Source organism: Pinus tabuliformis, chromosome 5_1 (genome assembly GCF_031772625.1).
Source record: "Pinus tabuliformis cultivar Carrire ecotype Pingquan chromosome 5_1, CPIR1, whole genome shotgun sequence".
Lineage (NCBI taxonomy): Eukaryota > Viridiplantae > Streptophyta > Pinopsida > Pinales > Pinaceae > Pinus > Pinus tabuliformis.
The window spans coordinates 22,693,549-22,716,351 of NC_142305.1; positions in this window are offsets into that span (position 1 = coordinate 22,693,549).

Here is a 22,803-nt window from a genome sequence, read left to right on the forward strand (position 1 = left end):
TCTGGGTTTAAATTTGTTGGTGTGACTTGTTCTGCAGTGTTTGATGTGTCAAGTAATGGTGGGAAGTATGGTCGACGACGGTCCACATTGAACGCTGGGTGCATGCCAAGGAATGTATAACATCCCTGGTGAAAATTCCATGTAAAAATATATAAATACAGCGGATGATGGGACAAATATTCCTAGATGAATGGTGGGTAGTACATCCTAGTGGGTGTTCATTTCATTGTTTATGGCTAAGGAAATTGGAAAAGGCAATGACTAAGGCATTAAAGAGGAAAAAATGTATTTTTTCACATTTATTTATGAAAATAATTGAAATTAGGAGAAAAGGAAGGTGAAAGGTCATAAGTTTCATGTGAGGAGGAAATTGAAGGAAAATAATGGAAAATGAAGAAAATAGAGGCCTCATTAATAAAAAGGCTTTCAAGGATTAGTTGGCAAGCTTGGTCAAGGAAGACTTGGTCAGTTCAGTGTTGGAGCTCACTTTCATTATTCTCTCTCTCTCTCTCTCTCTCTCTCTCATACTCTTGGATACTTAGAGCTTTCTTGGAGCACTCTTGGAGGGTGTGGCATACTTGGATTCTTGGAGCCAGAAGGCATCGACATTATCAACTACATCAAATTTTCTTGCAGGTACCAAGTTGCATGTATGATTTCTTCACTAGTTTTGGAATGCATGGTATATGCATGTGGTTTTCTAGTTACAATCTGTCATTTATTAGGTAAACGTGACTCAGGATGGAGTCAAATTTGACCAGGTTAAAACAGTAATGGTTTTGGGGCACATGGTATTATGCACCCATGGTTTTCTTCCTATGGTATTGCATGTAAAGCAGCCTATAAAAGGTTGGGAAGACTTCATTGTAATGTAGGGCCTAAAGGTGAGTGGTGAAGGCTCACTTGGCCATCTTGGCTAGGATTTTCGCCAAGGATAATGAGATCTCATTGGGTTGGTTTTTTCCCATGATTTGGGGTTTTCCTAGATAAAAATGCATGTTTATGTGTTTATGATTGTTGCTGGTTCCTTTTATATTTTTTTCCTCTCGATAATTATTTATGTTTTGCAATAAATCCATAACAATTGGTATCATAGCCAGATTGGATTATTTGATCTCGATCAAGAAGGAATTTATTGGATCCTTTTACATGGTAAAAGGATTACAGTAACAGAGTGGTGTTGGTCGAAGAGTTGGTGGAAGAAAATTGGTGGCAGGTTTGTCAGATCGCATTGTGTAAGACAATTTCCATGTTTTGGGTAAATTCACGATGCCTTATTGTAGAGATGGCATTGTGCTCAGTGCCTTTGTTCAGGCGATAAATCAGGGCCAAATGCCATGATATTGGCAAATGTGGCTTTGTGGATTAATACCATCTGTGTAGGCACTTTAGATCAAGATCTCTCAACGCTTATGTTTTTTGAAAGGAGATCGAGATCTGACAAAGACATTCATGCAATGTGGATTGTGAAGCCATATTGAAATGTTGCATGTGACCAGCATAAAATGTCAGGCTGATCGATGCAGTAATAATGTGGCAATTTTTTGAGAGAGCTAAGATGTTGAATGCACCTAAATCAATTAAAGGAAGAGGAGTAGATCGTATTATTTGGCCTGTTTTAGAAGGGAAGGATGACTCCAGATATGCAAATGGCAGTGAAGGTAGTGAAGTCCATGGACATCGAAGAGTTGATAGTGCACGAGACAAATCTGTTGCCTGTGGCGGCGAAGGTTGTGGACGTCGAAGAGTTGGTGATGAAGGATAGCTTTGGTTTTATGCCCGATGAGATTTATTCCTTAGATGCGTTTAGGCGATTGGTGGATAAGTTTAAGGAGAAGTGTTTTAGATTAGCAAGGGCATGCCATGCAGATATTGAACAACACTTTTGGGAGATTGTGGATGGATCGACTGGTGATGTAGAAGTTATGTATCGGAGGTGGACATGTGCAAGATATTCAATGTTGTCAAGTGCCACAATGGTTTCGAGAGGGTTGTGGAGGAGAATAAATGGGAGAGGTGATGAAGATCCTCAACCTTAATGTCGTCAGTTCTACACAAACAAATTCTTTGTTGTGTTAAATTTATGTCGAAATTTAATCAAGGGATCCTCTGGAACTGTCCAAATCGAAGTGCAAATTTGGAAGAATCCACTAATGGTTACTTGTGGATTTGTCAAATATGGTGTATTGTGCAAAGCAGAGAGTTTATAGGACTTAAGTTTGAGTTTAACTAGTGGTAATTCGTGAAATGTTGTTTTGAAGAACTTGCCCACTTTCGAAAATGTGTGGATCGAACAACTACTATGAATGGATCACATGACCTTGAAGTCATATTTTCGGTTGTAGGCTCATGGATCAAGAAATAGAGAAGTTGCAAAGGAACTCAGAAACCCTAGATTGTGCATAGTTATGGAGATCATGATGTTTAGAGGCAAATAGGATATATGCATGTGGATTAATTAATTGATGAATCGTGTACCTGAAAAGAACACCTAGACAAATTGGAGGTTATAGCAGCTAGTGACCCATGTAATCTGGTAGATGGTTTCTTTTTATATGGAAATTGATTTCATATGTACAAAGACAACAACAAAGGTAAACAAAAATTATTATGGAGTCAATTCTATTGCATGTAAATGGGCATATGGTTGTAAGACTTGGTAAGGCATGCGTACCCCTATGTAATTACCAGTAAAGTCTGGGTTAGACCTAGGTAACAGGAGGGATGTCGGGTTAACATTACCATGGGTAAAAAATTTTAAGGGGGTAAGGGCTAGAGAGAGTGGGGTTTTCTCACTTAGCAGGTTTGGCTGGAGTTAGTCAAGGAACCCAAGTCAAGTTTAAGGGGGGAATTGTTATGTAAACTTGACTCGGGATAGAGTCAAATTTGACCAGGTTAAAACAGTAATGGTTTTGGGACACATGGTATTGTGTACCCATGGTTTCTTGCCTATGGTATTGCATTTAAAGGAGCCTATAAAACACTAGGAAGACTTCATTGTAATGTAGGGTCTAGAGGTGAGTGGTGAAGGCTCACTTGGCAATCTTGGCAAGGATTTTCACCAAGGATAATGAGATCTCATTGGGTTGGGTTTTTCCCAGATAAACATGTGTTTTCATGTTATTATGATTGTTGTTGGTTACTTTCATATTTTTTTCCTCTTGGTAATTATTTATGTTTTGCAATAAATCCCTAACATCATTGGCATGGAGGATTGACTGTATCGATAGTGGATTGCCTAGCCTTGCCATTTCCTGGATAGCCATGGTGATTGTGGGTTTACTTTCATGGTTTTTTTTTGTTTTTTTCTCATGTTTCCTTAGCTTAGATTAAGTTATTAGTCCTCGAATCCTTAGTTCAACAAACACTCTAGAAGCCCTATAGCAGCTTGGGTTGAGTTACTAGTCTTGGAAGCCCTGGTTGGACAAACACTTTGGAAGCCCTTGGTGGGTTGAGTTACTAGTCCTGGAAGCCTTGGTTGAAAAAATGCTCTGGAAGCCCTTTATAAGTGGTGGGTTAAGTTACTAGTTCTGAAAGCCTTGGTTGGACAAATGCTCTAGAAGCCCTAAAAGGCTTGGATGGAGACCAATCTGATGATGGTTTTGTGATGTCCGACCATGAGATGGAGTCACCATTTGATGGGTTGAGGTGGATGGCCTGTGTAAGCCCTGGATGAGTTTTGATTGATGTATTCTATGAGATCCCACACTTATTCTTGGAATATGGCACGGGGTTGAATGATTGAAGAGAGATTTGGCTCATCCATTCTATGGTTAGGTGGAACGTGGTAGTCCCATCTCCAGTTGGTTTATTGCATTCATTAATGAGAAACTCATTCCCTTGATTTTCATTTGAAAATGTACTGATGTATATATGGATTTTGATGGCTGATATGGTCATGGTATATTGATTCCTATTATGTTGGTTATATGTACATTTTGTGACAACAACTATGTATCGCTCTTAGCATGTTTTTACTTGTACATGAATGGATAATGTGTCTATAACCTAATAGATGATAATGCAACAAATGGAATGAGGAAACAATGGTTCATAGTGATTTTTAGATAAGTATGAGATCCCTACACTTAATTATGTTGTTTAACCTCTATGTTACATGTCGATGATATGTTAGTAGGGGTGTGGTTGAGGTCTTGTTGGGTTTATTTATTTTACTTCATTATTTCCGTTCACTTTTCTTGATTTCAAGATATCATTCCATTCTTGGCAGTGGCCTAGGCTCTGGGCCTAAAAAAGTGTCTTAAATCTGTGGGTCACTAGCACAAAACTGGCAAGATTGGTCCACAGTCGCTGGCATGCATGCCTATGAGAGTGAATTTGGGTTCTTGGTTGCTACCTTGCCCATAACATGAGAGTGACTATGGCCTAAGAGTTCCAGAACAACAGTGAGATTGAGGGACAGCTGTCACCGTGGCTGACTTGTCTCCTGAGGGTTTTGTTGATGAGGTTGGATGACTGTAAGTGTTGTTCTGTCAATTCCACTTCCTTTAATAAGGTCACATAGGAGGTTGAATCTGATCATAGTATCCTCTCATCTCATGTTTACCCGGTTGTCATGGTTACTTTGGGTAGGCCTGGGAGGAGGGTGTTAGAGAGTGGTATCAGAGCAGGTTGCACTCTCTTTGGGTCACATCTCATACCACAGAGTGGTATTAGAGCATGATTCAACTCTCAGACTAGATGGGTTGGATGTGTTAGTCATGCATGCATGTGAGTTTCATGTGTGTCTCCTACTCTTATATACTTGTTGCATTTGCTTGATGATTGATTAAGGTTGTAATATATTTTTTATGGATAATTTGATATTGATTTTGTGAAATGTATTTTTCATGAGTATGTGACTCCCTGCATATGGATTATATGTCTCTTACATGTTGATTATATGTCGCCTACTCACATCCTTGTATGCTAGGATAAATTATTGTAGGTTTGATTACATGTATCAGTCTTATAGGTCGATTACAAGAATTGATTGCTTATACTCGAGTACATGTGTCTATGTGTATGTGTAGTTGATTTTTCATTGCTTATGCATGTTGATGGTTGCATGTGGAAATGTGTACAATGGAGTAGTAGTTTTCATCATGCATGAGGTCATGGTTTGTGTGGTTGATATTGTCATGCAGTGGTGACTGGGCTCTAGCTAGAAGGATGTGTATATGGTTTTGTACTCATATGTAGTCATTATGTATGTATGGTATTGGTTACAGTTATGCATGAATAGTAGGTCAAGAATGCCTTGTGAAGTCATGGTATGCAATTTAGGTCATCATGGTGTTATTGGTATGTTACGACGCTAATGTGTTGAATGAGGTAAAGCAAGGGATGTAAATCATCAAAGTGAAGTTGCAACAATGAACCTCGAGGTGAGAGCATGTCATCAAACAGGTTTATATTTTGGGCATGCAGGTATGTAGGTTAAGGATTGTTATATGCATTAGGGTTATATACATTATGTTATGTAGATGTTTTTGACGTTATATACATGATAGGTGATAGTTGATTAGTGTAGTCATATACACATGTGTCAGATAGTCATGAATGTTAGTAACCTGTGGTTGTATGCATTGCTATTGTTGGTTAGGTTAGATAGCTTGATGATTATGTTATATGATATGTTGTTGATGAGTATGTTACAGGTTTTTTTTTTTTTTCTATATGACAGTTAGCTTGACGATTAGGTTTTATGTTGTTGATGAGCATGATATATAGTTTATTGTTGTTATGTGTTATTAACTTGATGATTATGGTTATTCCATTGAGATCTTTATGTTGTAATTTGGATTGGTCATATACGTGATGGTTATGTTCATTTTATTGAAGATCTTGATGTTATATGTATCACACTAAGTTGGATTGGCCTATGCAGATGGTTATGGTTGCGATATTCAGGTATGAGCCAACATTTTTGTGATATGGTGTCATACTAGCCTAGATGGATCGTACATATATGGTTGTTATGCATGAATGGAAACTGCTTATGAGATTATGACATGAAGATGTTAGTTAGTTACTATTATGGATATCATGATTTATGTTTTGAGTTGATATGTTGTGAAGTTGTATTGTGCTAACCTAGCTTTATTGTGTAGACAAGATAGCCCCCCTGATATACATTAAGGTATGAGTTTTCTTATGTCGTATATTTGATGCTTGGTTGTTTGATTATGACATCTATTTGGTGTTTGAGCGTTTGGTGCAAGCTAGTTGATTTATTTAACATGGTATGTTTGAAAGTTGGTTGAAGTTTGATGAGTTTCATAGTATGAGTTTGTGTTCCAATGATCTCTCTTTAAGATGGTTTTACTAACACATATGTCTTGAGACAATTGATATGTACTTGAGTGCAGTAGATGATAGTTTTAGCATTATATCTAATGACTATGAGCTGACTATGGATTATGACATGATTTTTTGTAAAAGTTGATTTCAAAATTGATAGATATGATTGTCTTGATATTTGGAACATGTGGTTGACATGTATGAGGAGTTGCAGGAAACGTGCTTGGTATTAGTGTGATGAGGTAATAATTGATGTGTTTATATAACTAACAGTTGGGTGACATGACAGTATATAGTAAGACTCCGTTGCAGCAGGGTAAAGGTAAAGGAAACGAATTGGGCAGGAATTCCTTTGGCTATGTTTGGAAACCCTAATTCAAAAGGAATGAGTTCTTTTCATACAGGAAGTCTTCTTAACCCTAATTTTTTTAAATTATGTGGATATGTGCTAGATTCATGAACATGTACTTGACATGTATATTAGCTACTGATATGTACTAGATTCATGAACATGTACTTGACAGGTATATTAGCTAGTCTTTAATTACTAGTGGATTTTTCAAAGGATTGGAGTCCCTTGAGAGATGCTGTGGATGTGTTCAATTGAAAGTAATGTGATTGTGACAACGAGATAAGGTAAATGATGTATTGTTATGTTTTTTCATACACTGATAGTTATGTGTTTATGGTAATATGATGCAGGGGACTCCATGGCAAAGAGAGGTTGCCATGAAAGCTTGAAGAAGGCACTGGTTGAGTTTCCTTGGGAACCATGGGGATTGAGTCATGGTGTCTGTTTTTAGTCTTTTACTTTTTGTCTTTTGCAATTTTTGCGCCTGATTTGCAATTTTGATTGTGTCTGGTCCATAACTATGCCACTTTGTTTGTGATGACATATTTTTGTTGTTTTCCATGGTTTTCTTCTTGTTTTCTTTTTGGTCTTTCCTTTATTGTTTTGAGAGTCTTCAGAATTGGTTGGGAAAAGAGAAAATTAATGGAGCTCAAAGAGATTCGTGTGGTACCCAATAGGTAATGTAAGACACAGATGAATCTTGGTGTATGAGTAAGCACAACGACGGGTAAGCCTATGACAGTTAATTGGTCTGGTTGGGTCCATTGGTGTAAATGGACGATGGCATGATAGTTAGAGAAGGGTAACCAAAAAAGGTAAAGTAAATGGACCTGAGATGTCGGATGGCTTAACTAAGTGGGGAACAATGGTTCTCAATGTTGTGCATGAATAAAGGGAGTTCTCTTAACCTTGACCTTATAATATCTGGCAGTTTTGTTGTGATCATGATTATTTTATGCTAATATTTATATGTACATATGAATGTATGTATGACATTGAATGATGAGATAATTATTATTTCATGATGTATGTATGTGTACATGCATCTATGTCACTCTCTGAAAGGGTGATCAGGAATCATTCTTGTGGGGGAATGATTGCTTACACAAGCAAATGACATAAAGAGGTTCATGGTCTATGAGGAATCAAGTGGGAAGAGTAGTCATGCCAAACATATTAGGTCAATATCATGTGAATATGAATCTATATGGTATGCTTGTATTATGCTTATGCTTATGTTATAGATAGGTTATACCGAGGGATACATCAACAAAGTGAAAGAAGTGTGGTCTACGACATGTTGGGACAAGCATGGATAGGACACTGGAAGCAAGGTTGCGTGGTAAAGAGTCAGTGTGGTTTTGGATGTGTGGTACGAATGTTGTGCATATGCCATATTGTTGTACTTGTTGCACTTGTGATGTTGTGTGCATGCAGTGTGGTGTATATTTAGTGTGTGTACATCTTGATTATGTAATGTTATGTACATGGTGTAGTACAGATAGTGTTGTATGAATGTTTCTTATTTAGTGTTGGGTATAGATGGTGCTATGTGCATGTTGGATATGCGGTATTGTGTGCATATTGTACTCTATGCATGATGCATATGCGGTGTTGTGTGCATATGGTGTTGTGTGCATGTGGTGTTGTGTACATGTGTACAAGTGGCATTGTGTGTAGTTGGTTTTGTGTACATGTCTTGCATGTGGCACTGTGTACATGTGGTGTTGCATACATGTTGTGTGTGTGGTACCGTATACATGTGGTATTGTCTACACGTTGTATAGTGGTGTAGTGCACAGATGGTGTTGTGTACACATTGTGCAGGTGGTGTCGTGTACATGTGATGCTATGCACACGTTGTGTAGGTTGTGCTTGGTACATGTGGTATTGGTGTATGTGTGGGATTGGGTGCATGTCATACATGTTGTGTTGCGGGCATGCGGTACTATGCATGTGCATTGTGTAGTCATGGTAACATGACATATGCATTCATTGTGTTGCACTCTAGACACGTATTTTTGTTATGTTGTACATCAGGTGTAGGTGCATGTATTGTGTTGTACACTGGATGTAGGCATATGTATTTTGATGTGTTGTACACTGGATGTTTGCTGGTTGTGGCAACCGATCCAGTGTTTGTACAAAAGAACAAAGGAAGAAGTAAGGATCGATGAAGGATAATTATCGGTATTGTATTTCAATTTTACTATGCATATGATTTATGATTTTGTTTATGATGATTACATGTGATCTATGATTCTGGTTTATGATGGTTACATGTGATTTATGATTTTGATCTATGATGGTTATGTTTTGAGCTAACCTAATGTGATGTTTTTATAAATGATGCTACTTTGACTTATTGTGATAGGAAGTAAAGAGGATCGCAAATGTACCTTATTGATGAGCTACCAATGAGGTATGATTTGAAGTTATTTCAATTTATTTTGAATCTAATGGAAGTTATGTGCCTGGTAAAGGAAGCATGGAAATGCATATTTGGGTGGTTAAAATCAACTGTAAGAATTAGCAACAACAGTGAAAAGAATTGGAATATGTAGCAGTATGTTGGGAAAATAACTTCAGGAATAGGGCCATTGTGGGACACGGGTACCCAATTATGCCCATTGATTTTCAAGAGCTTGTTGTGACTGGTATGATGGTTTTGAGGCAGGTATATGCCTTGGTTTTTGTATCTTCTAATGTGAGGAAGCCTTGCCAAAGATGGACTGCTGGAGATGGCGATGCTAGTAGAACTTGGAAGGTGAGTGACTGCACGGAAGGGTTGACTGGATTGCCCAAGGGACTGTAAAGCAGAGAAGGGAAGGTTGGGGATGGATTTTTTTTGGTCATGAGCATTTCCAGATGGAATCAGATGTACATTGGGAGTTCTCCTTGGAAAAATGAGTCGGTAACTGTTCACTTAGATTAAAAGTGGTGTAGGATTGCAACACTAGACATTGGATGTATCTTTGACTGTGGCAGTAGATTATGGAATTCCTGGGAAGTAGGTGAATCTTGTTACTACTTTGAGGGTGGAGGTGCGAGCCTCTGTATTTTGTTGTTGATTCATACGGGCATCGTATCCTCTTATTTGTTGGTTTAGCAGATGTGTCTATGTGTCTATGTTGTCATGTTGTCATGATGTTTTGTTTTAGCATATTTTCATTGTAAATACTACAACGAGCTATGTTATAAAGCTCCATTGATAGTATGTTTTGTTTTCAATAGTCTTGTTGGTTATAGGTCTCATTGAACACTGAGGAGGGTGTTCCCCCAAGGGGGAGGGTTTTGTAACAACCCTAGTGAAAATTCCATGTAAAAATATATAAATACCATGGATGATGGGACACATATTCCAAGCTAAATGATGTGCAAGACATCCCAGTGGGTTTTCATTTGGTTGTTTATGGCTAAGGAAATTGGTAGAGGCAATGGCTAAGGAATTAAAGAGGCAAAAAAGGTATTTTGGCACATTTATTTATGAAAATAATGGAAATTAGGAGAAAAGGAAGGTGAAAGGTCATAGGTTGCATGTGAGGAGGAAATTGAAGGAAAATAATGGAAAATGAAGAAAATATAGGCCTCATTAATAAAAAGGCTTATGAGGATCAGTTGGCAAGCTTGGTCAGGGAAGACTTGCTCAGTTCAGTGTTGGATCTCTCTCTCATTATTCTCTCTCTCTCTCTCTCTCTCTCTCTCTCTCTCTCTCATCCTCTTGGATACTTAGAGCTTTCTTGGAGCACTCTTAGAGGGTGTGGCATACTTGGATTATTGGAGAAAGAAGGAAAAGGAAGAGCATGAAAGCACAAGAAGGCATCAATATCAATAGCTACATCATATTTGTTTTCAGGTACTGAGTTGCATGTATAATTTATTCACTAGGTTTGGGATGCATGCAATATGCATGTGGTTTCTTGGTTGTGATCTGTCATTGGCATGGAGGATTGCCTGGATCGACAGTGGATTGCCTAGCCTTGCTATTTCCTGGATATCCATGGTGATTGTGGGTTTACTTTCATGGTTTTGTTTTTGGTTGGTTCTCATGTTTCCTTAGCTTTGGTTGAGTTATTAGTCATGTAATCCTTGGTCGAACAAATGCTCTAGAAGCCCTGTAACATCTTGGGTTGAGTTACTAGTCCTGGAGTCCTTGGTTGGAAAAATGCTTTGGAAGCCCTTGGTGGGTTGAGTTACTAGTCCTAGAAGCCTTGGTTGGAAAAATTCTCTGGAAGCCCTATATAAGCTGTGGGTTGAGTTACTAGTTCAAGAAGCCTTGATTGGAGAAACGCTTTGGAAGCCCTGGAAGGCTTGGATGGAGACTAATCTCATGATGTTTTTCTGATGTCTGACCGTGGGTGGAATAACTGTTTGATGGGTTGAGGTGGATGGCCTATGGAAGCCCTGGATGAGTTTTGGCTGATGTGTTCTATGAGATTCCACATTTATGCTTGGAATATGGCACAGGGGTGAATGCCTGAAGAGGGATTTGCCTCAGCCATTCTACAGTTAGGTGGAATGTGGTAGTCCCATATTCGGTTGTTTTATTGCATTCATTAATGAGAAATTAATTCCCTTGATTTTCATGTGAAAATGTACTGATGCATATATCGATTTTGATGGCTGATATGTTCATGATATTTTTGTTCCTATTATGCTGGTTATATGTACATTTTGTGGCAGTAGCTATTTATGGCTCTCAACATGTTTTTACTTGTACATGAATGGATATGTGTCTATGACCTAATAGATGATAATGAAGCAAATGGCATGAGGGAACAATTTTTCATAGTGATTCTCAGATAGGTATGAGATCCCTACACTTAATTTGGTTGTTTACACCTTAGGTTAGATGTTGATGATATGTTTGACGAAATGCCTCTCATGGCAACTAGGGGTCTAGTTGAGATCTTGTTGGGCTTACTATGTTTGCTTCATTTTTTCCCTATACATTTCTTGATTTCAAGCTATCATTTCATTTTGGGCAGTGGCCTAGGCTCTGGGCCTAAAAAAGTGGCTTAAATCTTGGGGTCGCTGGCACAGAACTGGAAAGATTGGTCCACAGTCGCTAGCATGCAGGCCTATGAGAGCGACTTTTGGTTTCTAGTCAGTCCCTTTTCTATAGGATGAGAGCGATTATGGCCTAAGAGGTCCAGAACAAGAGTGGGACCCAGGGACAGGCTATCATAGTGGCTAACTTGTCTCTTAAGGGTTTTGTTGATGAGGTTGGATGAATATATGTGATGTTCCGCCGATTCCACTTCCTTAAGGTCACATAGGAGGTAAAATTTGATCATACTAGCCTCTCATATCATGTTTAACCTGTTGGCATGATTACTTTAGGTAGGTCTGGGAGGTGGGTGTTGAGAAATGGAAACAAAAAATTCCAGTTTAATTTTTCTTGAATTAAACTAAGAATTAAAATTGAATTCTATTCTCATAACAACTTGTAAATAGTTAATTAAGTTTAATTAACTTAATTAGCTTAGGAATTTCGAGTCAGAAGTATTTATGTAGTCATGTATATGTTCTTCCTAAGATTTAGGGGTCCAGTATGAGTTTAAATTGAGTTGGAAATTAGATCACTCAGTTTACTGATTTAAGTTTAGTTAAATTAGTTCTAAATTGTTTTTGGAACTAATAGAGGACTAACAGTCAGTTGGTGCACTAATGCATCCACTAGTGCTACTCTAGTTAACTACAGATACCTCCTGATGTGCTCTTCTTGTCTGATGGACTCCCTTCTTAATATACATCAGTTAATCCTTGAAGCTTCATTCCCTCTATGCATCTATACCATAATCCATAAAGACAAGTTTCCCTGGGGTATCTCAACAAAGTTTTGTGAAATTTTGATATTTTTTCTGCATGAAAAATATCCAGCTTTTACGAGAATAGTCATCAACAAATATAACATAATACCTGTGTTTGGTCGTGGATGTTGTTGAGAATGGTCCACACACATCTGAATGGACTCGCTCTAGAATAGCCTCTTCTCAACTGTCTCTATCATGAAAGGAAGACTTGGTGTATTTTCCCAAAGTACACCCCTTGCATGTATCAACTTTCTCAAGCGTACCTTTGGGAAGACTAGTAGAGATCTGTTGCAATATCTTCAAAGCCCCATGATGCAAGTGGACCAATCGCCTATGCCACAACTTACCAACGTCTTAGATTTCCACCCTTTCGACTTTTTTTCTCAAAGAATCACACTCCTCTACCTCTAGCTTATAAAGATTATTCACCTGAATCCCTATCTTCTTTACTTGACCTATGGCTATGTGTCAAAGGAATGCCTTTCCTTTAGAGAATATCATAGCATAGCCTCTATCTTCAAGCATGGAAACAGATGCCAAGTTCTCCTTCAGCCTGGTCACGTACATAACATTCTTCAAGTTGAGTGGATCCCCATGCTCCCTCTGAAAAGTAATTGTGCCCAATATAGTAACATTATACTTCCCATCATCACCCACCTCAATATGCATCTGGATTGAAGCTCCAGTGTCTAACTACCATACACTTCCCATCATTGATGACACCATGAATGCAATGAGGGAAAAGTCCAATTTGAATTGAGATTCCAAAGCCTCGCCTGCCACTCCTCATGAGGGCTTCTTCTTGGACTTCTTGAGTGGACAAGCAAAATGGCCCAACTCATGAAAATGAAAGCACTTAAATTTCGTCACGTGTTTCTTCTTGCCTCCATGATAAGAATCCGATTTGGAATGGGAAGCTTTCCCTTTCCCCTTCTTCCCCTTAATATCTAAGATGCAGTTCTCTTCATCATCAGTATTTGATGAAGATCCATCCTTGGTGTTCCTCCTGATCTCCTCCTGCATCAAATATAACCACAGTCATTCCCAATCTAGCAGATTCTCCCAACCATTGACAGAGTCGTGATAACTATGCCAACTCTTTGAGAGTCCTAGAAGAGGAAGACTCACCATATCATCCTCGTTAACCGTTATTCCAACACTTCCAAGTTCATCACGACATTGAGTGAACTTGGTCAAGTATTTTGGAATAGTCTCGCCTTTCTCCATTTTGATTTTTCGAAGTTTGTCCTTTAGTGCCAATTTCCTTTGGTTACTATTGTTTGGATACAAGTCTGACAATGCTTTCCACATAGCATACGGAGTTTCCTTTCCATGGAGATTTGAGACAATGTGGTCTAGAACTCCCTCAAGGATTATCCACCTCACCTTTGCCACACACTTCTTCCATTCAGCCAAATTCTATGCATTTGATGCTACTAGATTAGGAATTTCTTGATCAATGAATTCCTTCAAGCCATTATCCTCTAGCACAACCTCCATTCTATACCTCTAGGCTATAAAATTTGAGCTGCCTTCCAAGGCATACTCGAGCTGCAAACCGTAGAACACCATCTGTCGATCCTGAAGTATGCATTAAAAATTCAAATTTTACCTGTAACCAAAAACTTAAAACTTCAAAATATCATCTAGTATACTATTCTCAACTCTGATACCATGTAGAAAAAGTATCAAACTTTCACAAAGTTTTGTGAGTTTAAATAATTAGTGGAGAAAGAGTCAGGCAAGAAGGTTAAAGCTCTACAGAGTGATAACGGTGGTGAGTATGTCTCAAATGAGTTTAAGAACTTCTGTATAGTGGAAGGGATTAAATGGGAGTTGACGACACCCCATAAACCTCAACAGAATGGGGTGGTTGAGAGGAAGAACAAAAGCATAGTAGGGGCAGCAAGGGCGATGTTGCATGATCAGGGCCTACCACTACACTTATGGGCTGAGGCATGCAACACAACGATTTATGTTCAAAACCATAGCCCACATCAGATACTTGAGATGAAGACACCATATGAGGCTTATTTCAGTAAGAAGCTAGATGTTGGTCACTTCAGGATTTTTTGGTCATCGATATATATTTCCATGTGACCAAAGATGCACAGAAGAAGCTTGAGCCGACAATAGAGTTGGGGATATTTGTGGGGTACACTGATACACCTCACAACTATTGGGTGTACTTGTCGACCATTAGGATTACAATGGTTCACAGGGATATTATATTCGATGAGGAGAAGGCCATGTGAGTTTCCCTTGAGAGGGAGCTTTAGCTACATAAGGATGAGGAGTTTTTATCTCCTAAGGTTGAGGAGCCTCAGGTTGATGTGGAGCAGCCACATGCAGAGGATCCGGGAGTGGAGACATCCACTCAGGCAGAATCTTCCATAGAGGGAAGAAAGTGCACCAGAGAGGCTGATAGATTGTTTGATGATGCACAGAAGAATTTGGGAGCACCCACTTCTCAGTGTAGGCAGAGGAGGTCACCTGAGAGGTACACTGGATACATGGATCTTATGGGAAAATTTGTTGTGACAAAGCCTTCTTCCCTTAAGGAAGCAGTGTAGCAGTTGGTTTGTGATGAAAAGGAGTCTTGGATATTACCCAAAATCCCCTTTTCAAATAAAAATCGGCCCTTGACCTATGGTAACAACCTACAGGCTTTATCGGAAGCGCTTAAGGCTTTAAGCCTTTTATGACCATGGACATATAAGGAATCAAAGCCACCTTTTTATCGGTGCTCTTAATCACCCATCGGAAGCCACCACCCGAGCTTTGCAATTTTCGGCAAGTCCGATATCGATCGTCACCACCATAAACATTATACCGCGGACCCGATGACCCCGATGAGGTTGCGGACCCGATCTACAATTCACCACAGTTGATATTTCTATCGCATCCGCCTCCACCCAATAGTATTTCGTTGGCGATCGGTGATCGTTCGATGCGTTATACACATATATGCATCCGCCGATATAGAACCGGACCCGACTTGGGAATTCAACCCGATATATAAAATATCGCATCCACTTTCATTTCTAAGGTTTCTGATGTGATAGCGTTCCGCAGATATAGAACCAGACCCGACTTGGGAATTCAACCCGATATATAAAATATCGCGTCCGCTTTCATTTTTAAGGTTTCCGGTGTGATATCGCTCTGCTGTCGCCGATATGCCGATGCGATGATGTTACCCGGACCCGATAAGTTCAAAGGCAAACTTAATATCATTTCAAGTCCACCCAGTGCTCTGCTAAAGGTTTCGGCGTCAATTCTCTATGTTAATGGCTTCTCCGCTCTTGGACTCTAATTAACCCAGATTGGCTTTAAACACAAGATTGATTACGGTTATGAATAAACGCACAGACAGATCGAATTCCATGAACTTTAAAAAGGTAATTTAAACACACAAGACCTCCACAGACCGCATTAACAAAATGCTGCACAAAGCACTGTAATTGTTTATAAATAAAACACAGAGTCTGGGCCTTTGGCCAGATTACACCATAAAATGACCTTTGTTGCACAAATACAGTCCACAACACACTTTGAGCTCTCGCTCCACTCCAAAACCTCACACTCTTCTCCCGCCTCATCACATTTGTCCTCTTTTTTAACTCAATAATTTCTCTAACAATCTCTAGCAACAATATTCTATTTTTAAGAGATATAACAGCAATCGTCTATCTCTTAGCTCTCATGCACACCTAAGCTAACAAATATTATCCCTAATCTAAATAAAACAATGCCTTATTTATTACAATAACTAACAATTTGAGAAGTCATCCTTCTCGGTAATAGTCAATGAAATTTACTGTGATTAGCCACAACATGTGGACAATCCTCCACATTTCTGGCTAATGTCGATGCTCCTACATCAGACTCCCGGGGAAGAAAAGATTTGTCCTTCAAACCTTCAGGACTCACTCCATATTTCTGTAGTTCAGCTGTTGTCAACCAACTCGAATCTTCCACTGGTTTCTCCTTCCACTTGACTAGATATTGGAAATATGTCTGCCCTCTAGTTTTCTTAGATACTCTTCGGTCTAAAATAGCTTCAACTTCTTTTTGAGATGCTTTTGGTACTTGTTCCTCCCAATCCACAGTTTGAATTTCATCACCTGTGACTTCTTTCTGCAACTCTGTTTCTGCCTCTCTGAATGGATACAAGTCTGCAATATTAAAAATGGGGGATATTCCGATCCCTTCTGGTAGCTCAATCTCATATGCATTAGCTGAAAATTTCCTTTTGATTTTACAGGGTCCTATTTTCTTCAGTTTCAGTTTATTATAAGTCCTTGTAGGAAATCTCTCCTTCCTCAAATATGCCATGACTAAATCTCCTACTTGAAATTCCTTTTCTCTCCTTTTCAGATCTGCTCTCTGTTTATATCTTCTGCTGCTTTCCTATAATTTATCTTTGACTTCTTCTTGTAGCTTTTGCATTTGTTCAGCAAAATCTTCAGCACTTGCACTTCTGGCTTCCTGTTTTCCCAAATCTCTGAGCTCATATACTCCTCTCGGATGCATTCCAAAGACAATCTAGAATGGACTCATTCCTGTGCTTTGGTTTGGTGTATCATTGTAAGAGAATTCAGCTTGAGCTAATTCCAAATCCCACTGTTTGGGATTCTGATGAACCAGAGTTCTTAATATATTTCCCAAGCTTCTGTTCACAACTTCAGTTTGCCCATCGGTCTGAGGATGGTAGGCTGAACTAGAACTAAGTTTAGTTCCCAGCTTCTTCCAAAGTGTTCTCCAGAAATGCCCTACAAATTTTGTATCCCGATCTGATACAATGCTCACAGGTAAACCATGCAATCTTACAATCTCATAAAAGAACAAATTGGCTATGTGTGTGGCATCGCTAGTCTTCTTACAAGTAATAAAATGGGCCATTTTTGAAAATCTGTCTACAACAACATATATAGAATCATTTCCTCTCCGAGTTTTTGGTAAACCCAGGACAAATTCCATACTCACTGCATCCCATGGTCGATCTGGTATGGGAAATGGCTGATATAGACCTGTATTTTGACTCCTTCCTTTCGCATACTGACATACCTTGCATTTCTCAACAAACTTTTTAACATCAGTTTGCATTTTAGGCCAATAATAAAAAGCATTCACCTGAGTGAAAGTTTTGTCTTGTCCAAAATGACCAGACAATCCTCCACTGTGCTTTTCTTTAATGATGTTTTCTCTCATTGAACATTTAGGAATGCATAATTTGTTGCTCTTAAATAACAGGCCTCCTTGAATAAGGTAGTCCATCCATTGACTTCTGTTATGGCTCATTGGATTCTGTACTGTCGTGTAGATATCCCTAAAATCCTCATCATCATGATACATTTCTATCATCTCATCAAAACCTACAACACCCACTTTGAATTCTTGCAAAAGAAAACTTACCCTGCTCAACGCATCTGCCACTTTATTAGACTTACCGCTTTTGTGCTTTATCACAAAAGTGAAACTTTGTAGAAATTCTATCCACTTGGCATGCTTCTGATTTAACTATGGTTGATTATTAATGAGCTGCAAAGCATGATTATCTGAATATAAAATGAATTCCTTTGGCAGTAAGTAATGCCTCCACTTTTTCAACGCCTGCACAATAGCGTAGAATTCTTTGTCATATGAGGAATATCTCCTTTCACATCATTTAATTTCTCGCTGAAATACGCTATCGGTCTTTGCTCTTGGCTCAACACCGCCCTAATTGCTTCTCCACTTGCATCAGTTTCCACTTGAAAGACTTTCTCGAAATTTGGCAATGCTAGAATAGGCTTTTCTGTTATCTTTCTTTTCAACAAATTAAAATTCCTGTCGGCTTCTTCTGTCCATTGAAATGGCTGATTGACCTCCCTGATTGTCTCAAGGATTGGTGCACAAACTTGACTGAACCCTTTTATAAACTTCCTGTAAAAACTAGCAAGTCCATGGAAACTTCTTACCTCGAATACACTCCTGGGGTAGGCTAGTTTCTGATTGCTTGTACCTTTTTCGGATCCATTTTTAAACCTTCTCTGGAAATCACAAACCCCAAATATACCAGGTCCTCTTTCATGAAACTACATTTCTTCAAGTTAATTAGTAGTTTTTCCTTCTGCAGTGTTTTCAAGACTAACTTCAAATGTTCCAAATGTTCCTCTTTACTTTTGCTGAAAACCAGAATATCATCAAGGTAAACAACAACAAATTTACCTGTATATTCTTTCAGGACCTCATTCATTAGTCTCATGAATGTGCTGGGCGCATTAGTGAGCCCAAAAGGCATCACTAACCACTCATACAGTCCACTATTTCTTTTGAACGTTGTCTTCCATTCATCGCCTTCCCGAATTCTAATCTGATGATACCCGCTTTTTAAATATATCTTTGTAAAATACCCGGATCCACTTAAACAGTCCATTAAATCATCCATTCTGGGCAAAGGAAATCTATACCTGACTGTTATGTTATTGATAGCTCTGGAATCAGTGCACATGCGCCATTCTCCTCCCTTTTTCGGACTAAGCACCGTTGGCACAACACACGGACTCAGACTTTCTCGGATCAGTCCCTTGTCCATTAACTCTTGAACCTGTCTTGCAACCTCTGCATTTTCCTGAGGAGTTAATCTATATGCAGCTTTATTAGGTAGACTTGCTCCTGGTATTAAGTCGATATGGTGACTTATACTCCTAATCGGTGGTAATTCATTTGGCAATTCATCCACAATGATATCCATGTAACTATTTAACACAGATTGAATTTCTTCAAGCAAATCATTTAAATTAGTGGAGGTTAAAATTACCTTTGGCCTTCCTACGATAGCGAAATGCACCTACTCGCTTTTATCAACCTCTTGTAGCAGTTCCTTGCCACTCATCAACATAATAGTATTTTCAGGCAGCTCTTTGTCAACATCATTTTTTACTGGCAGCAACGTATGTTTAACTCCGTCCTTCTCTATAGTATATGTATTCCTTCTCCCATCATGAATCGCCTTCCTGTCAAATTGCCACGGTCTTCCCAATAACACATGACATACATCCATGGGCATTATGTCACATAAGATCACGTCTTTGTATGTGCCGATCTGCATTTCCACATTACACTGCTCTGTCACAATGACTTGATGACCCTTCTGTAGCCAAGATACTTTGTAAGGTGCAGGATGCGCTTTCCTTGTTAATCCGAGCTTTTCCACCATCTCTGTAGACACAAGATTGTCAGTACTCCGGCTATCAATTATAACCTTACAAAACTTACCCTTTGACTTGCACGTAGTCCTAAACAAGTTCTTCCTTTGCGCAGGTTCTCCAATCTCCTTTTCTGATCTTAACAAAGTTCTTCTAAGAAGCAATGCTTCACCTTCTTTCGGTGGTTCTTCTACAAGTCGAGGTGGTTCCGGCTCCGCCTCAGCCACATTTGCACCCCTCTGGCTTGCTGACTTGTTACGAGGACAGTCTTGTGACATATGTCCCCATTCTCCACAGGTATAACACCTAACATCTCTTCCTCGCGCTCTTCCTCTGGGCGCGAATCTCCCTCTACTAGATTCACCCATCTGTGGTGATCTACTGCTTGAACTCCCTGTGTCAATTTGATGTTGTGTTCCTCTAGATCGGCCAGCTCCTCTACCTCTTGCTGAGATCTTTCCTCTGTTCCTTTGACTTTTTTTTCTTAATATCTTCTCTTCTGCCTTCAATCCTGCTTGATAGGCATCCTCAACAGTTTTCAGACTTAACAGACCAATCTCATCTTGGATCTCATACCTTAGCCCATTAACATATCTAGCTACTTTTTCCAAATCATCCTCTACATGCCCTGTTCTGATACTTAATCTGTAAAATTCTTCAGTATATTCTTTAACAGACATTCCTTTTTGCTTCAGATTTTGCATCTGCTTAAAAAGATTCAAATGATAATCTTTCGGAAAAAACTTGGCTTTCAGTTTACTTACCATTTTATCCCATTGCTTGATCTTAGATTTCCCCTTTCTCGTTCTTGATGTCTATACCTCGTCCCACCAGATGGCTGCATGACCTTTCAATCTAGTTACTGCAAATTTTACCTTCTTGTTCTCTTCAACCTCTTCATAATCGAAGTACTGATCTATGGATCTGATCCAATCCATGAGCTCCTCGGCATTCAGACTCCCTTCATACATAGGAATCTCCATTTTAGGTTTGCCTCCAACCTTTGCCAGCATCTTCAGGATTTTGATATTTTCATTCTCTTCTTCTGCTTCCACATCTGTATCAGATTCTTCTGCAGGACTCTCAGCTCCCTCGTCAGGCGCTCTTCTTTGGGCTGTCTCCATTGCCTCCATTCGTGCATGCAAACTCCGCACTTCTTCTATCAAAACTACATTTGGTTCTGGTCTCCCTCGACCAATTCCTCTCCTTGGTGGCATCTTTACTGTAAACACTATCTCTTCTGCTCTGATACCAAAATGATGAAAAGGAGTCTTGGATATTACCCAAAATCCCCTTTTCAAATAAAAATCGGCCCTTGACCTGTGGTAACAACCTACAGGCTTTATCGGAAGCGCTTAAGGCTTTAAGCCTTTTATGACCATGGACATATGAGGAATCAAAGCCACCTTTTTATCGGTGCTCTTAATCACCCATCGGAAGCCACCACCCGAGCTTTGCAATTTTCGGCAAGTCCGATATCGGCCGTCACCACCATAAACATTATACCGCGGACCCGATGACCCTGATGAGGTTGCGGACCCGATCTACAATTCACCACAGTTGATATTTCTATCGCATCTGCCTCCGTCCAATAGTATTTCGTCGGCGATCGGCGATCGCTCGATGCGCTATACACATATATGCATCCGCCGATATAGAACCGGACTCGACTTGGGAATTCAACTTGATATATAAAATATTGCGTCCACTTTCATTTCTAAGGTTTCCAATGCGATAGCGTTCCACCGATATAGAACTGGACCCGACTTGGGAATTCAACCCGATATATAAAATATCGCATCCGCTTTCATTTTTAAGGTTTCCAGTGCGATATCGCTCCGCTGTCACCGATATGCCGATGCGATGATGTTACCCGAACCCGATAAGTTCAAAGGCAAACTTAATATTATTTCAAGTCTTCCCAGTGCTCTGCTAAAGGTTTCGGCGTCGATTCTCTATGTTAATGGCTTCTCCGCTCTCGGACTCTAGTTAACCCAGATTGGCTTTAAACACAAGATTGCTTACGGTTATGAATAAACGCACAGACAGATCGAATTGCATGAACTTTAAAAAGGTAATTTAAACACACAAGACCTCCACAGACCGCATTAACAAAACGCTGCACAAAGCACTGTAATTGTTTATAAATAAAACACAGAGTCTGGGCCTTTGGCCAGATTACACCATAAAATGACCTTTGTTGCCCAAATACAGTCCACAACACACTTTGAGCTCTCGCTCCACTCCAAAACCTCACACTCTTCTCTCCCCTCATCACATTTGTCCTCTTTTTTAACTCAATAATTTCTCTAACAATCTCTAGCAACAATATTCTATTTTTAAGAGATCTAACAACAATCGTCTATCTCTTAGCTCTCATGCACACCTAAGCTAACAAATATTATCCCTAATCTAAATAAAACAATGCCTTATTTATTACAATAACTAACAATTTGAGAAGTCATCCTTCTCGGTAATAGTCGATGAAATTTACTGTGATTAGCCAGAACATGTGGACAATCCTCCACATTGCTGGCTAATGTCGATGCTCCTGCATCAGTTTGGGTTGTTGCCATGGTGGAGGAGTATGAATCCATACTCTGTAACAGTGTTTGGCATGTGATCCTGAGACTAGATGACAAGTCAGTGGTGAGCTCCCGTTGGCTTTACAAGGTAAAGAAAGTTGCAGATGGTAGTGTGGAGAAGCATAAGGCTAGATTTGTGGCTGTGGCTTTTCATAGGTAGAGGGGATTGACTATGATGAGACATTTTCTCTTGTTGCAAGGTACTCGTCAATTAGATCTATATTGGCACTATCATCGTAGATGGGTTAGAAGATACATCAGATGGATGTGAGGATAGCCTTCCTTAATGGAATGATTGAGGAAGAGGTGTACATAGAGCACCCTGAAGGTTTTGAAACCTTTAACCATGAGTCGCATGTGTGTCAGATTAAGAGAGCCTTGTATGGGCTAAAGAAAGCACCCCATGCATGGTACACTAGGATAGATAGCTACTTCACCTGGTTGGGCTTCATGAAGAGTGAAGTGGATGCGAACTAGTACCACATAGTGTTGGAATGTAAACTGTTGATCATTGTACTTTATGTTGATGTTCTATTACTGACAGGTGATGATTA